At 41.2% G+C, this 17,490-nt stretch overlaps 1 long non-coding RNA gene across 14 annotated transcripts in view; it reads left to right on the forward strand.

Annotated features, from left to right (window-relative positions):
- The window catches only part of LOC102152343, a 63,876-nt gene that overhangs the window by 32,105 nt on the left and 14,281 nt on the right, over nucleotides 1-17,490 (forward strand). For all 14 annotated transcript variants that reach the window (XR_005382394.1, XR_005382383.1, XR_005382380.1 and 11 more), the window contains one exon: nucleotides 17,012-17,370. This is a non-coding gene — a long non-coding RNA (uncharacterized LOC102152343). The remainder of the gene's footprint in view (nucleotides 1-17,011; nucleotides 17,371-17,490) is intronic.

The following is a 17,490-nucleotide window of genomic DNA, read 5'->3' on the forward strand; positions in this document are numbered from 1 at the left end:
TACCAACATAAACAAAAGAGGAAGAAAAATATGTAGGTTATGGTCTAATTGCCAGAACCAATCCCAAAAGGAAAGGGGACACTTGATAAAGTTTGTAATCTTTGGATGAGTCTTGAGTGTGCTTAGCGTGATTCCAACTCAAAAACCTTTACACACTTGAATGGGAAAATATACAGTGAAAAGCCCGTTGAAAATCCACAGAGCGCCAGCCAAGCAAAAGTGCTGTACTCTGTCAGGATATCTGGGCTGTGTTCCCTCTGTAAATCAGCATTTTAAGTGTTAGATAAAGAGAATCCATAAATCAGTATTCTATTTCCTCAACGTGACCTGGTGTCTTCGGCAAGGATCTTCTGCTATTTGGCTGTTTGGTCTGGTCTGGTTTTATGTGGTCAGTTGTGGGCTTGGTTTGGTTTAGGGGGTGGAGAGATCATACGGCCTAAAAGCTATGATTTGTTCTTTTGTTCCTGCTCATTACTCCAAGGACTAAAACTGCTGCCAATTCAACTATCCTGCCCACGTGTGCTAGCCAAACGGACCTCTGGCTTGTAGCTGCAGAACCCCGGTGCATGCCACAGTTCTGCAGCCAGCGGGTGGCACGGTACCATCAGAAGGCACAATATCACCACTTGAAAATGACCAAAAAAAAGCGAACACTGGCTTTATTTACTTTAAAATACAGCCTACATTGTCTCATGAGTAAGGAATTGATTTTTAATGCATTAAAAAAATAGTCAAAACCATTAAAATGTTCCCATCATCAAGATTTTAAGGATGCCAAAAGCAGCTGGCATTATCAATGATATCTCTGTAGGGAAAGAGCATGGATTTTGGAAATAGAAAGATGTGGATTCCAATGTGGACTCTACCACTACCCCGTTTTATCCAAGGACAGACCTTCTGGTCCCCAGACTCTGGGGCTAAGTCAAGTTTCCATTGCAGAGTTGGGGTAGGTGCATGCGCAGCAGCCTTAGTAAATTTGGCCTGAAAAAACAGGTCTAAAGAGCTTGGAAAGTGGAATCCAGGGGTGCCTGGGTGGCTCAGTCGGGTAAGTGTTTGCCTTCGGCTCAGGTCATGATCCCGGGGTCCTGGGATCGAGCCTTGCCTCGATCTCCCTGCTCAGCGGGAAGTCTGTTTCTCCCTCTCCCTCTGCCCCACCCTCCACATATCCTCTGTCTCTCGCTTTCTCTCCCTCAAATAAATGAAAAATTGAAAAAAGAAAGGAAGAAAGAAAGAAAAAAAAAGAGGAATCCATTTGGCAGCTACTCAAATACACTCCCCAAGCAAAGACTTGCTTGGTTAGAAGGACTTTAGACATACTCCAATACACTCGAGGGGTGAAGAGTTGAGGATGACACTGAGGATTTTCAAAATTTAAGAGGGCACAGATTACTGGAAGAATAAGCGTTAAAGATGCCCATTCAGTATCCAAGTGAAATGCCAAGTCAACAGTTGGATATCGGAATTTGAGAATGGGGGACGGTCAGTGATGGAAATACGGGGAGTCATTGGCACACATGGGGAGAACTGGAAGCCATCGGCTGAATGAGGTCACTCAAAGTAACAGACTAATGCCCTTCTGTGATAAATAGATTGAGGCAAGTTACCGTGGATTACAGTTCCAACTCTTAGCTTTCCTCCCTCCTGTAATAGGATAATGCAATTCTTGTGGTCTTGTGACTTGCTCCCCACTTCCAGTGGCCAAGTATACTTGCTTCTCCCTTAGCTTTGAGCTTGGCCATGTGCCTCACTTTGACCAATAAATATCGGCAAAAGTGTCCTCGTGCCACTTCCAGATGGCAACTTGAAAAGGAATGATAGATTTTTGCCTGCTTTTAAGCTACCTCCCACCGCCATGAGAAAAGCATGCTCCAGAGAGCTGCTGCCTCTTCAGTGTGGGACCCAGGATGGAGCTCCATGAAGCCCAGCTGACCCCAACTGAGCTGCATCTGAATGAGAAATAAATGTTTGCTATTATAAGGCACTGAGACTTTAAGGGTTGTCACTGCAGCAAAAACTGGCTAATGCATAAGTGAAACCAGTCCCCTAGTATATACACCCAAAAACCAACATCAACCTACCTCAAGGATGTTTGGTGCCCCCCCACCAAGTCTAATAAGAGTTCCAGGTGGCTGTACAAGGTCGGCCCGACTCCCTGCATGGAGCCTGCTCCTCCTTCTGCCTGTGTCTCTGCCTCACTCTCTTTCTCTGTCCCTCATGAATAAATAAAATCTTTTTTTAAAAAAAGAAAAAAAACAAGGTCAGCCCGAGATAAGACTATTAAATTGGTTCAAGTTTACCTCTGGAACTTCCAGACTTTGCTTAGGTGTTCTCCACCTCACTCCACATGAGTGAGTGCCTTTCCAAGTGAAAACCTGCTCTGAAGGAGAGCTCTGACATGAGTCATTGTGGTAGCTCAGTTAGACAAATATTTACAGGATTCATGAGCCAGCAGAGCTGCTTACATACAAAGGTGAACACAAAACAATCTTGGCCTTTGGTGAGCTGACATCCAGTCTGCTCCTTACTGAGGGCATTAGCCTGGGAAATGATGGAGACTGCCTTCAATCTCTACATAAACAGGTGATTGTTCTGGAAGGGAGCCTGACCCAGTGGCCTCAAGGACTCTAGCTCATGCCCAGACTGCCTGGGTGCAGCCCCAGGTATGCTGAGAAGACGGGGGGCACATCCTGGCGGATGCTCCTCAGCTGTCACTATCCACTGCACCAGGCTGTCAGCTCAGTAGGGGCCCTGGATATACCCCTCATTTCAACCAAAATCTGGGCTCTTCACTCTCCATAGTCCAATGCAACTCACCAAAGGGCGTTCTTCTTTGCATTCTGAGCCAGATCCATGCAGAAGATTGAAAGCTGGCTTGCAACTAGGAACCTGAGGCTCTGCTACTCTCGAGCAAAAGGCTTCTTGAGACTCCTTCAATATCAAATAGCTAATACATGCACGCATGCAGGCTTGCACACCCACACAGGTGCACACACCCACAGGCAAAATGAAGCAAACAGAAAGGAAATGAAAACAAAGACTCATTTCTCTTGTAGTGCAGACTGGCTTAAAATGTAGAGAACAATAACCAAATTTAAGGCTTTGGTAAAATATCTCTGAAAAGCTCATCACGCTCAAAATATGAGTTCACTTGTCTCTTCACCTACCGAGTAGTGGTTGCGGCTTCTGTCACCTGACAGTAACATGTTCTGTAGTATTACCTCACAGAAGGGCTCTTCTGTGTCTTAGCTTATTTTATACATCATCACAGGAGCAGAGAACCAAAGTCCTACACACCGATGCACTCCTCTCCCCTTTCAGAAATGAAGCACATACGTTTCTTTGCACCAACGGCAATCATATGACATATTTCACCTGCCTGGGAGAAATTAAATTTGAAATGAATCTGTGTATTTGGGCGCGTTGCCTTTGACACACAGCAACATCATTCCATAAATAAAGGGGGCAGCACTAAGCCTCAGCCATCAGATCTCTTAAAGGACATCTCCACTGTATCTTTGATAAAATACAATTCAAATGAGTCATTTCTTCCCAAGCAAATTTTTACAATAATTTCTTAAAGCTCTCAGAGTCATAGTAATCACATATCAAATAAAAACATTCTTGAGATGTTTTTCATTTTCAATAGTGAAACTATTTATTGAAGCATCTCGGGTTTCTTTATCCTTCAGGCTGTATTTAAAGCCTTGGAGAAAAGTTCCAAGTGAGGCCAACAATGTCACTTGGAGGTCCTCGCTCCTACTTTATGGGTCATCCTTGGTCATTCCACTGCCCATCCTATGGTCCAGCCTCGCTGTACCACTGGCTGCATCCAGAATGCACCAAGCACCGTGGCTACACTTTGCATATAGTTCTCCAAGCCTGCCTCCTACTCATCCCAGATAACTCAAGTCTGCCCTTTACGATCAATGTGTGTACCAGACTGTCTGGGAAGGCAGCCCTGTCCCCTGGGCAGTCTTGGTGAAATACCCCTTCCCTGGCTCCTCCTAGAGCACCCGCCTGCCCCCATCCTCCTGTGGAGCTGGGAGCAGAGCTCTGCTGGATGGCTTTGAATCTCAGCTCTCCCACTCACTAGTTGTGTGCCCCTTGGGCCACGTAACTCTTCTGCCTCTCAGTTTCATCATCTGTAAAATGCCAATAATGAGTACCCATTTGATAAAACTGGGGTAGTGATCAGACATTTTAAGAAATGTAAAAGCACTGGGGGTGCCTGGTGGCTCAATCAATTAAGTAAGCATCTGCTTTTGGTTCAAATCATGATCCCGGGGATCTTGAGATGGAACCCCGTGTTGGGTTCCCTGCTCCAAGGGGAGCCTGCTGCTCTCTCTCCCTCTGCCCCTGTTCCTGTGCTCTCTCATTCATACACTCTCTCAAAGAAGTAAAATCTTAAAAAAAAAGAAAAGAAAAAAAGAGAAGAAAAGAAAAAAGAAAGAAAAGAAAAGAAAAGAAAAGGAAAGGAAAAGAAAAGAAAGACATATCTCCAATATCCAGCAAATATTCTGGCACATGGAAAACATACTTCAAGAATGCTGAATGAACAAATGAATGAAATAAAAATATATATCCATGTATATTCACATTACATTCCTGCAACACTTCCCCCAAAAGACAATGTGATACCATAACTGCTTCAAAGAGGAAGTATGTTATTTCACACATCAATTCACCAACATCCTCTGAGGATTGTTTTTAGAACAGAAATAAATTCTATGCATACCTTATGGCATGAAGCTATTGCTTTTAAAGATAAAGGCATTCTCCAAAAATACTGACGTACTTCACCCAGAATATTCATTTTCAGCACTACAAATTCATGAAGGAAGAATGAAAAATTGAGAAATATATAAATTTCTCTCTTAAAGATGAAGGTTTGAAAAACATGGCCAACAGACCCATGAAAAGATGCTCAACATCACTGGACATCAGGGAAATACAAATAAAAACCACAATGAGATACCACCTCACAACAGTCAGAATGGCTAAAATTAACAACTCAGGAAACAACAGATGTTGGCAAGGATGCAGAGAAAGGGAAAACCTCTTACACTGTTGGTGGAAATGCAAGCTGGTGCAGCTACTCTGGAAAACAGTATGGAGGTTCCTCAAAAACTTAAAAATAGATCTACCCTATGACCCAGCAACTGCACTACTAGGTATTTACCTCAAAGGATACAAACATGGTGATTTGAAGGGGCACCCACACCCCAATGTTTACAGCAGCAATGTCACTATAGCCAAACTAGGGAAAGAGCCCAGATGTCCATCAACTGATGAATGGATAAAGATATACATGGAAGATATATAGTGGAATGTTACTCAGTCACCAAAAAGAATGAAATCCTGCCATTTGCAAGTACATGGAACTACAGGGTATTATGCTAAGTGAAATAGTTCAGTCAGAGGAAGATAAATATCACATGATTTCACTCATGTGGAATTTAAGAAACAAAACAGATAAACATAGCAGATGGGAAGGAAAAATAAAATAAGATTAAAATTAAGAGAGAAGCAAACCATAAGATACACTAAACTCTGGGAAACAAACGGGGTGGCTGGAGGGGGTGGGGTTGGGGGAATGAGGTAACTGGGTGGTGGGCATTAAGGAGGGAACGTGATGTGATGAGCAGTGGGTGTTAGATGCAACTGATGAATCACTAAATTCTACCACTGAAACTATTTTCAAAAAAAAAAAAAAAGAAAGAAAGAAACGTGAATTGATTAAATAGGAAAAAAGATATATGATCTCTTAAATTATCTTGTAGGAATTCAGCAATATTGAAAAACAAAATGTAGTCTTCCACTATGTAATCTCACAAAGGATGAGATTAAAAAAACAAACCAAAGACCTCAAAAACAAGAAAAGAAAAAAAGAAAACCTTAGTTATTTGTTCTGCTTATACCATAAGTTTTGAAGAGTTGCTAATCTTTTAAAGACCATGTGGCCTCCCCTTATATTCACCACCTTGTTCTCTGGGAAAGAGGTTAAAATATCCTGTAAAGGAAGCATATTCTGTTAAGGTGCTAAATGAGGAGACTCAAACAGTGAGCATTCCCTGGCTCAAACAACAGAAGGCAAAGCGTGCCCTCAGACTGAGCAGAGGGTGAGACACTGCTTCCACAAAGCCAAAAGGAAAAAAAAAGAAGCCCTAAGTCAGCTTGCCGCTGGAGAGTTGGCTTCGAGATCTAACTTCTCTTGGTTTTCACATCAACACTTTATTTTTGAATAGGTCTGTGATAAAAGCATTGCTCCTGCAACTGGCTGCTTTGTTGAAAGCAAAGTATTGTGCACTTAATTAAATAATACTGCTGGCATTATGGTGACTATTCAGAATAATCTTACATAAACTCATCGAAGTAGCCCCCCAAAAGCCCATTATAATAATAATAATAATAATATTTGAAGCTCATTTGAATAAATGTGTTGAGCAACAGACTGAATTCTGAGTCACCTATGACTCTTCTGTAGCATTGGTACTCAGAGTGTGGTCCGTGGACTAGCACCAGTTTGCAAAACATCCATTCTTCAACCAGGATGAGGGAAGGACACAAACGGAGAAGGGTTTAGAAATCTTTACGGCAAAAAAAAAAAAAAGGGAAAGTAAAGAAACTTTTACAGCAATTTGACATCATTGTGACATCCACTGTGTGCTCAGTGGACCCGTTCCTCTGAACAGGGTATAGGTCAGCTCAGAAGTCACATCATGACCCAATGTGGTCATGCACTGGTAGGGTCATCTCATAATGCATGACATTTTAAGGTTACTGTGTCAAGAATAACCCAAAAATGTATTTAAAAATGAGAAAAAGTAAGCATATAGTTATTTTTGTAACTTGCTACTTTTACATCTTTTTAAGTTTTATCATCCTCTCTAAATGTATAGTTTAACACTGCAACTAAATAAGGAAAGTAAAATTTGTATTATTTATTTACAACTCCAATTTACTGATGGCCTCTTTTTTTATGTACTCATTTTTTGGAGACAGAGAGTGAGAGAGGCAGAGGCAGAAGGAGAGGCAGGCTCTCCACAGAGCAGAGAGCCTGATGCGGGACTCATTCTAGGACCCTCGGATCATGACCTGAGCCAAAGGCAGACACTTCACCAGCTGAGCCACCCAGGTGCCCCACTGATGTCCTCTTTTTGGTCAAGAGAAGACACATCTATTCTGAATGTGACAATCACAGTAAACCAAACAATGACAAAGAAACTGCTTTTGAAGAAATTAAGATGAGAAAACTTTGTATTTGTTTTACCTGGAAGGATGATCCCTCATACAACTGAATTCCATTTTGTGGCCATAATTGATGGCGAAGTGCTACACACACTGCGTGTCATTCGAAAAGATATATTGGCAAATGAAACAATGAAACAATGAAAGTGTAAGCATTATTTTACACAGAAAATGGTTTCTAAAAACTCAAAGATATATTTGCAAGAAATAGCACTAACTGAAAAGCAACAGAAGCAAATGTCCAAATTTCATACTTAAAAAAAAAAAAAGATTGTTTTTGAAGGCTCCTTATGAAGCGGCACAAAAGACATAAAATTGCCCAGACATTAATGTAACGGTGCATCCAGTAAGTCTACTTGGAAATACTGGGTGAATCTGTGACCAAGAAAGGGTTGATCAAGTATCACTTCGCAAAAATATGATAAATATTATGTTTCCAGTAGGGGCTGCTTGCAGAGCCTCAATGCAGGAGCCAATCATGGACGGCTGCCCTGCTAAGTGACATGTACTTGAGCAGCACTCAGCAAACTGCTTCCTTGCTTGAGAAAGCCCTGCCACAATGTCAGCTGAGCAACACGCCTGGTGACATAGGACATGAAAGTTAATGCATTACCTTCAATACCCCTGTTTTTATTTTTGAAGAGTTACTTATTTGAGAGAGAGAACGAGTGGGGAGGAAGAGGCAGAGAGAGTGAGAATCTTCAAGCAGACTCCCCACTGAGCATGGAGCCCAATACAGGGCTCGATCTCATGACCCTGTGATGTGGTCATGATCCGAGTTGAAACCAAGAGTCGGATGCTTAACCGACTGAACCACTTAGGTGTTCCTATATTTCTGTCTTTATTATGTGATCTTATGGAAGATGAGCGCAAAGGAACTCAGTGTTTCCTAAGAAACCAGTTTTTTCCAGATTTTTAAAGATGTGACTCGCTCATTTGTCTGACTTAGTATTTTTAAATATTCTAACACTCTTATGCAAGGAAGAGATGCAGTGCTTCTTTAACGTATGTCTTTATATAATGATGCATCGTAGAGTCTGGAAATATATAAAACAAGATAATGATAGTGGCTAACTCTAAGGACAGTTACAGGGAGCTTTTTTCCCCCCTCCTTTGGCTTCTCTGTATTTATAACTTTTTTCTACACTGAATTATACTCATGTCATAAAGAAACAAAAGACCACAGAGTCAATAAAAGGGTTGCATGAGGTCAGCCATTTAAAAACAATTCTCAAGAGCTTTGCCCATCTAGGGGACCACGTGAGCTGTCAATTATGGATGAGCCCCATACACTACTCAGAACCACAAACTCATCACTCTGAATGTGATGACCTCACAGCTGAGGAAGGGGTCAATTAAAACACACAATGGCCCTGACCAGTAGCCACCTGCACACCCACAACTATGGGGCCAAGCAAAGAGAGTATTCATCCCTGGATGTGTCCATAACAAGACAACTGTGAACACAGCAGGATCGGCCATGCCAATCGAGGAACTCAAAGAACGCTGTTTCCTTCTCATAATAGTGGGGGGCCCTCCTAGGGGGTATATAGCACCTCACTGTCCATCCCCACTTCTCTTCTATCCAGCTCCCCACTTCTTCCTTCCACTTGCTTCAGGCTCTCAGAATAACACCTGTCGTGCTCCAGAGCCAACCAGGCTCAGTCAAGCATTTTTACACAATTTTTTAATAATCACTGCATTTATTTTTTTCTCCTTTATCAAGAGATACAAAAAAAAAAGAGATACAGAAAGGAACAATATACAAATTTTGTGTATAAATGTCATCCAAAGTCATCCAAATGTAATCCAAAGCCTCCTGTCCCCAAACTGTCCCAAACTGATTATTGTTATTGTTGCCTTTACTATCACTATTAATGCTAAGAAGGGACCTGTTTTTAGGTAGGTAATATTTACAGTTTGCCAGTAAAATTTCCCATGTTAAGCACACAATTCACAGCATCCCACAGCCCCTGGAAACAAGTATCTAATGCTCACAGATGCCTGTTTATAGAGCTTTCTAGTTGGAGGCAGTGAAATATACACTCCTAGATGAGAAAGTAGAAGACCAAAATCCCTCCATCTCTGCTCAACCTCCACGCAGGTAAGCTGAGGCCAATCAGCCACTCTCTCTGCACCTAGCCCAGAGGCAATGTTAGCTGGCTTTGAGAATTGATATATCAGGTCTCTATGACCTCCCCCCTTCCAAGGGGTTCTCATCAGAGCCAGAGCAACAGGGCAATGTGTAGTTATGGTTCATTTCACTTGCAAATGACAGAAGAGAAGTTGATTTTTTAAAAAATAATAATGGCTGCTTTTAAAAACAAGCTACCCAACTTAAAAACGGGCAAAGGACTTGAACAGACATTTCTGGAAAGCAGACATATAGCCAACAAGCACAAGAAAAGGTCGTCAACGTCACTCATCATTTGGGAAATGAATATCAAAACCACAATGAGATACCACCATTTCGCACCCATTAGGATGGCTACTATCAAAGTGGCAGAAAGTAAGTGTTGGTGAGAATGTGGGAAAAAATTGGATCACTTAGGCATTACTGGTAGGAATGTAAAGTGGTATAGCCACCATGAAAGGATGCATGGCAGCGCCTCAAACAGTAGAATTATCATATGATCCAGCAATTCCGCTTCTGGGTTTATACACAAAAGAAGAGAAAGCAGAGAATCAGACATATTTCTGTACATCAATGTTCGCAACAGCACTATTCACAACAGGCAAAAGATAGAAACAATTCAAATGTCTAACAATACATAAATGGGTAAACGAAATGTGGTACAGACATAGATGGCATGTTATTCAGTCTAAAAAGGAATGAAATTCTCATACATGCTACATTACAGATGAACCTAAAAGACATTCTGCTAGGTGAAATAAGCCAGACAAAAAGACTGCCCCAACTCCAGCCATCACATCAACAATCCATCAGGTAGGAAGGATAAAAGGAAAGAGAGTGCACATTCTTTAAATATTCTATGTCGTACGACAGTACAACTCAACAAGATGACCTTTTGAGTTCCCTCTTGTGATAAGATGATATAAGAAAAATAGCTCCCCTAGGGGCACCTGCATGGCTCAGTTGGTTAAGCACTGACTCTTCACTTCAGCTCAGGTCATAATCTCATGGTCACGATCTCAGGGTCATGGTATCAAGCCCCACCTTGGGCTTGTGCTCAGTGAGGAGTTTGCTTAAGATTCTCTCTCTCCTTCTCCCTTTTCCCCCTTTACCTGCTCACACATGTGTGTGTTTGCGCACACTCTCTCTCTCTCAAAAAAAAAAAAAAATAGCTCCCCTCTCTGAACACTGATGGTGATTTAGGCACTGTACCTGTACCTTTTCTCTGTTGCTCCTCACTCCTGCCTAGAGAGGTACAGACACCCTTGTCAGCATTTCATAGATGAGGAACATCAAGGCCAGGAGCCTTGAGCCATCAGAAAGGGGATGAATGCTTTTAGCATTAAAAACATTGTCCTTTGGGGGCACCTTAAGTGTCTGCCTTCAGCTCATGTCATGATCCCAGAGTTCTGGAATGAAGTCCTGTGTCAGGCTCCCTGGAGCTTGCTTCTCCTTCTCCCACTCCCCCTGCTTACACTCTTTCTCTTTCTCTCTCTCAAATAAATAAATAAAATATTTTTTAAAATTAAAAAAAAAAATTCTACCTGGAAGTCCAACCTTCCCTTTAGGGATACTACCTGGAGGTTGTACAGGGCCCTTCTGCTCACATTCTAGTGTCAGCACAGTCACATGGCTGCACTCTACTGCAAATGAAGCTGGGAAATGTGATCTTTTTCTTGGGGAGCATGCAGGAATTTTATTACTGAGGATGAAGGAAGAATAAGTATTGACAGACAGCAAGCCATCTTTGTACACATGAAAATTACCTTGAAAGTTTTTTTTTTTAACACCAAGCTGAAAATCTTCAAGGTTTCATAGGATCACATGCAGAAAGGGGGAGCTTTAGGAAACAGCTGTGACCCAGTAAGTACTTGCTCCTTTGATGAGCTCACTTTGCAAAACAAAGAATCCAGGGATGTGCCGTACAAAGACCCTTATTCACCACACACCTATCCAAGGAAGAAAGACGTGCAGGTTGAGAATTGAGAAGCCCAGCAAAGAAAAGGAAAAGGAAAAGGAAAGAAAAGAAAAAAAAGACGAAGATAAAGGATGCCTCATCCCAGCCATTTCATAGAATTTGAAACATGGCAAGAAAGCTCTTATAATCTGGCTGCATTCAGTGCTGGCAGAGACCAGGAAGATTCATTGGCACATTCCTAACATTTCAGGTGGGGACATGTTTTCTTGATCCTGGACATCCAACCCTCTCAACTACGTGAGCATCCTGCCCTGGAGAACAAAGATGTAGCACCTTCAAAACATAGGGTTAGAGTTCCCCACACTGTGCTTCCCATTAAGTCTGTCTTTGCTTAAATATTTCACAGGCTGAGCACACGCTCTCACATATTCATTCTCACAGTTGAGAGAGAGAGAGAATGGGAGTTCCTATGAGTCATAGAAAATTTGGTTTTTAAAAAAATGGCATCAGGAAGAATCAGTAACACTCAACGCCCACATGTCTCGTCTCTTTAAAGCACATTGGGGGAAATTTTGCTTTTAGTGGTAACTTAACATTCTGTTGCTGCTATATATGTCATTTGCAGCAGAGACAAAATAACTAACAGCCTGGGAAGACTTTTATAGCCTGCCCATCCTTTTTAAGAGATGGCGTGGTCCCAATTTTGACCTCCTTTTTACTACTCTCCTTTCCTTTGGACAAAATCCATGTAATCCTCAGTAATACTAGAACAACTGTGTTACTGCGTATGCACACCTGATTCCCGTGCCTTTTCCATCCCCGACTTTGGCAAAGATCTGTTCGTAGAGGCAGAAAGCCCCTATACCCTTGTCCTGACCTCGTAGTAGCCATGGCCCTCATCCCAACTCAGCCCTCCTGGCATCTCCTGTCTCCTGCCAAGGCTACTGCCTCAAGTCAGGAAGCACTGCAGACCTAATGCCTGCAAACCAAATCCCATAGACAGTTCGAGGGTGTGCTTTGCTTGGGAAACCCAGCTTAAATGGCTTCTGTCTGATTCATCACTCCACCAACACGACACTACACAAAGTCATCTCTCGAGTTCTAAAATGCTTTAAACCTTCCCTTAATTTTAGCATTTATTACCCAACTTACATTACAGCTTTTCATATATGCCTTATCTCTGAATCACACATTCTAGTTTGTCCAAGACAGTCTTAGTTTAGCCTGCCATCAATACAATTCTTTTTCTGTCTTCTTTCTTTCCAGTTTAGAAGAGAAATTACACAGACACCCAATTCACCACCCAAATTTGTCTGTGACCTCCTTGATAACCAGACTCTGTCCTGGTCACCTTGCCATTCTCCAAGGACCTGCATATAGCACCTGAGCCAGGCAGGTGCACTGTACAAACTTGTTGAAAGGAAGAAAGGAAAAAAAGAAGGAGGGAGAGGGGAGTAGAAGAAGAAAGCGCTCTCTCCTACTCCTCTTGCTCAAAATCCAGTCATGTGTCCAATATAAGGAAGAGTATTTGAAAAAACTAGTTGATGAGGCACCTGGATGTCTCAGTTGGTTGAGCATCAACTTTTGGTTTCAGCTCAGGGTCATGATCTTAAGGTCCAGAGATCTCAGGTCAGGCTCTGTGCTTAGCGGAGAGTCTGCTTGAATTTCTCTCTCCTTCCCCCTCTTCCCCTGCCCCCTTGAAATAAATAAATAAAATCTTAAAAATAGAAAAGAAAAAATAACTACTTGAAGAAACAGCATTCTCCCACACTGAAGGTGTGCTCCCATAGGGAAGGATAAAACACAGTGGTTATGACATGAGGCTCTGTAGCTGTATGTCCAGATTCAAATTCTGGTTCTATCATTTACTCTTTATATGACTTTGAACAAACTGACTAACCTTTCTCACCTAAATTTCCTTATGCATATAATGGATGTAGTAAAAGTGCTCCCCATATACATGTGACCAACAAGCATATCACTGGGCATCAGAAAAGTGCATGTCAAAAACACAATGGAAAAAAAAAAAGAAAAAAAAAACACAATGAAATACCACCTCACACCCACTAGGATGGCTATTATAAAAAATTTTTTTTAAGAAACTGATAATGGCATGTGTTAACCAGGATGTAGAAGAATCTGGAACCCTTGTGCACTACTGGTGGGATTATAAAATGGTACAACTGTTATAAAACACAACTGTTATAAAACCTCCACAGTATGGAGGTTCCTCAAAAAATTAAACATGGAATTACCATAATATCCAACAACTCCACTGCTGGGTATATGCGCAAAAGAATTGAAAGAGGATCTTTCCTCTGTTCATCCATCTGTACACCCATATTCATAACAGCATTATTCACTAGCCAAGAGATGGAAGCAACTCAAGTATCAGTCAACAGATGAACAGATTTAAAAAATATGGTCTATACAAATAATGGAATAGCATTCAGCCTTAAAAAGGAAGGAAATTTTGTCTCATGCTACAACATGGAAGACATAAAGCTAGGTGAAATAAGCCAGTCATAGAGGAACAAATGCAGCATGATTCCACTGATGGGAGGTATCTAAAGCAGTCAAATTTATGGAGCCAGAAAGTATAATGGTGGCAACCAGCAGTAGTGGAGGGAAGAGAGAGGAACTGTTGTTTAGTGGAGACAGAGTTGCAGATTTGGCAGATGAAAATATCTGGAGATCTGCTTCATAACAGTGTGATTATACTTAACACCATTAAGCTGTACACTTAAAAATGGTTCGGATGGCCCACTTCATGTCATGTGTTTTTTACCACAATAAAAAATAATCATAAAGATGTGCCTTTCCATAGGCTGTTGTATGGATTAAATGGATTCACATGTGAAAAGCCTAGAACACTGGTTGGCACAGTCATAAATGTCATCTTTATTAATGAACCCACATCCTATGTTCCACACTACATCAATGTGTAGAAATCCTTTTAGGTTTGGGGTCTTTTCTGTCTCATGTATTCTCACTTTTCTATCTCATGTATTACTCTCTAAGCTTTATTTGTCCTATCTACAAATTATTATTAGGTGTCCATCGCACTCAAATAAAAAAGTTATCACTTCCAAACACCACCTTGCCCGAAATTACTGAGTATTCATGGGCCCAAATCATTGAAAGTTAACTTAATTAAAACATGTGGAATATATCCTGTTAAAAAAAATTCTTATTAGGACACTAAAAAATATCACATGAATTTTTAAGAAAAATATTATTTGCAACTTCTTTAATTTCATAAGATACAATTTGAAGTCTCAGATTATTTTCTTTGTCTTGAGTTTTTAATGGCCACCCAATTTATTGAATGGCAGGGGTCTGACTCGGCAGCAGTCGATGTCAAGAAAACACATGAGTGTTTTCAAAGGCAGTGTGATGGGTCTGTCCCGAATCTAACATAGTCAAAGGAAGCATTGAGCCCAGATCACAAAATGTAATGGTCCCTTATTTCTTAGGGACTATTCTGGTCACGACTTTCCAAGAACAATATGGGTAGAAAAAAAACAAATGTCCATAAAAATAAAATCAATATATGATAGCTCAAAAAATATTGTATAAAATGGGTTTTTAAAAAAAGCTAGTTGTGTTTTGTCTGCAAAAAAGACATTTAAGCAGATACGCATTTGAAATGTATGAGAGTCAGCCAAATATTTATCCATCCATTTGTTCGGCTTTAAAATTATTTGATAAAAATTCATTGAAAGATTTCTAGGAACTAGGCACCATGTTAGGTGTTAATTGTACCAGTCATGAGCAGAAACAGCCACCCTACTGTGTTATTCTAGAAGGCAAAAGTTGACATAATGATGGACACCATCTGAGGTCAGTATAAGGAAGCCCCGGCTGACAGAATGAGCCTAAGATGGGAAGGACCATTTAGGGAGGGGGTGATGTCCCCACCCTGGGACTATGCAGGTAGAGACAATATAAGCATTAGGAATGCCAAGAAGAAACTTCTACACTAGGTTCTAATGATCTGGTGTAGATAACAATCTACCTCTCCTCCAACTAGAAACACAATGAGCTCCAGTTTCAGAACACACTGAGTGGAGAATAATTTGGGTATATGATGTCCAAAGAAGTTTCATTTCAGTTAACCCTCTGAGCAAAGACCCAAAATGACTCAGACCTATCTGAAATCTGCAACAAAAATAATCAGCTCCCCTCTGCATGGAAGAATATTGATGACCCATTATTAGAATCTCAATTTTGCTTATGATAGGACAGCATTCACCTAGAGGTCACACCCTCCCCTCTGAAACTTCATTGCAGCTTTGAAAAATATCACAAAGATAACAGCTAAAAATAGCTGGAAGCAACCAAGATGCCCTTTAATAGATGAACAGATAAGCAACCTACAGTATGTCCATAGCATGGAATATTATTTGGCCATGAAAAGAAATGAGCTATTGAACCACAGAAAGATGTAGAGGAAAGTTAAATGTACTAAATGAAAGAAGCCATCTGAAAAGTACTACATACTGTATAGTCTAACTCTGTGACATTATGGAAAAGGCAAAACCATGGAAACAGGAGCGCCTGGGTGGCTCAGTGGTTGAACATCTGCCTTTGGCTCAGGGCATGATCCCAGATCCTGGCATCGAGTTCCACATCAGCCTTCCTGCATGGAGCCTGCTTCTCCCTCTGACTGTGTATCTGCCTGCCTCTCTGTATCTCTCATGAATAAATAAGTAAAATCTTAAAAAAAAAAAAAAAACCCATGGAGATAGTAACAAGGTTGGTGTTTGCTGGGGGTTCAGGGGAAGGAAGGGAGGGGTGAATAGGTGTAACAGGGGATTTTTAGGGTGGTGGAATTGCCCACTAGGATACTGTAATGATACATATATGGCATTACACGTGTCCAATCCTACAGAATAGACAACACAGAGTGAACCTCAATATAAATTATGTACTTTAGTTGGTAATAATGTATATTGGTTCATCAATATAATGAATGCATCACACTTTAAAAAAAAGAAATAAATATTTAAAAATTTAAAGACAATCTATGCTGAGACAGCAAAATATTAATAGATACATAGATAAATAGTAAATAAACAAATGAAAAAAAGTCATGAGGAAACTTCGCAGGCATGTCTTCCTTTACAGAAAAAAAATAATTCTCATTTCCAAAATCCAAAAACTATTGCAAAAGAATTCAATGTGGTATTTTCAAAGCATAATTATTGAGTATGAAATACAATGTGAAGATAAACCGCTTTGCATGTTTAGGTAAGGTCAACTGCAGGGCTGATAGCAAGCTGTGGGCGTCTGGAGTCACGTGATGGCGATCCCCTCGGACTGTCACCACATGTGTTCAAACGTGACTGACCCCAGCACGACTCAGGCTGGAATGAGAAACAGGATATGAGCGACCGGGCAAGGGTTCCCCTCTTTGCCAATCACCTGTCCTGCAACATTGGACAACTGGCTTTTACAGGTGTCTATTTTCCCAGGCAAGAAATGGACAGAATAGACCAGCTAGTAGTTTTCACACTGGTTCCCAATGGGAGAGAGCATCTGGGGACAGTGGGGGGGGGGGGGGGCGGACAGTGCAGGGCAGGAGCGCACTGGCTTCCACCAAAAGAGTTCCACTCTATTAGGAGGGGGTATTTATTGGGCTTTTCTGTACAATTTTAGTTATATAAAGGTCTCCTCAAGCTAAATAGTTCTTTTTTTTTTTTTTTAAGAGACATCTGGTTCCTTTTCCCTGAAGGTATTTGCTCAAGCCAAGGAATGAAGCACCTGTGAGTGAGGAGCAGATGAAAGCTGGAAACATAAAAACTTGAGAGAACCTTTTTTTCATTTTCAAGGGGATTATCGAGGGAGGAATGTACTTTGGCTCCCTGTAAGCCCATCCAATATCTGATCTCCCACCTTGGCCACTGCTGCAGTTCTACAGGATGTCATCCAGAGTTCCAACTGCCTAAAGGAAGAAAGAATCCCATCTGGATTACCAGGGGCCCGTGTTTGGAGGGACCAGTGGGCACTATCTGGGTAATCTCCATACTCAGAAGGAAACAAATGTTTCTTCCAGGTTATTTACCAGGTAATAAGACAAACTAACAAAAAGAACAGAGGCAAATCCCCACGATGGTTTACCGACAAGAATCATGGACCCTTAAGTCATAAGAGCCCTAAATGAGGAAGGAAATAAAGCCACAGAGGG

The sequence above is a fragment of the Canis lupus genome, chromosome 31, assembly GCF_011100685.1.
Source record: "Canis lupus familiaris isolate Mischka breed German Shepherd chromosome 31, alternate assembly UU_Cfam_GSD_1.0, whole genome shotgun sequence".
Classification (NCBI taxonomy): domain Eukaryota; kingdom Metazoa; phylum Chordata; class Mammalia; order Carnivora; family Canidae; genus Canis; species Canis lupus.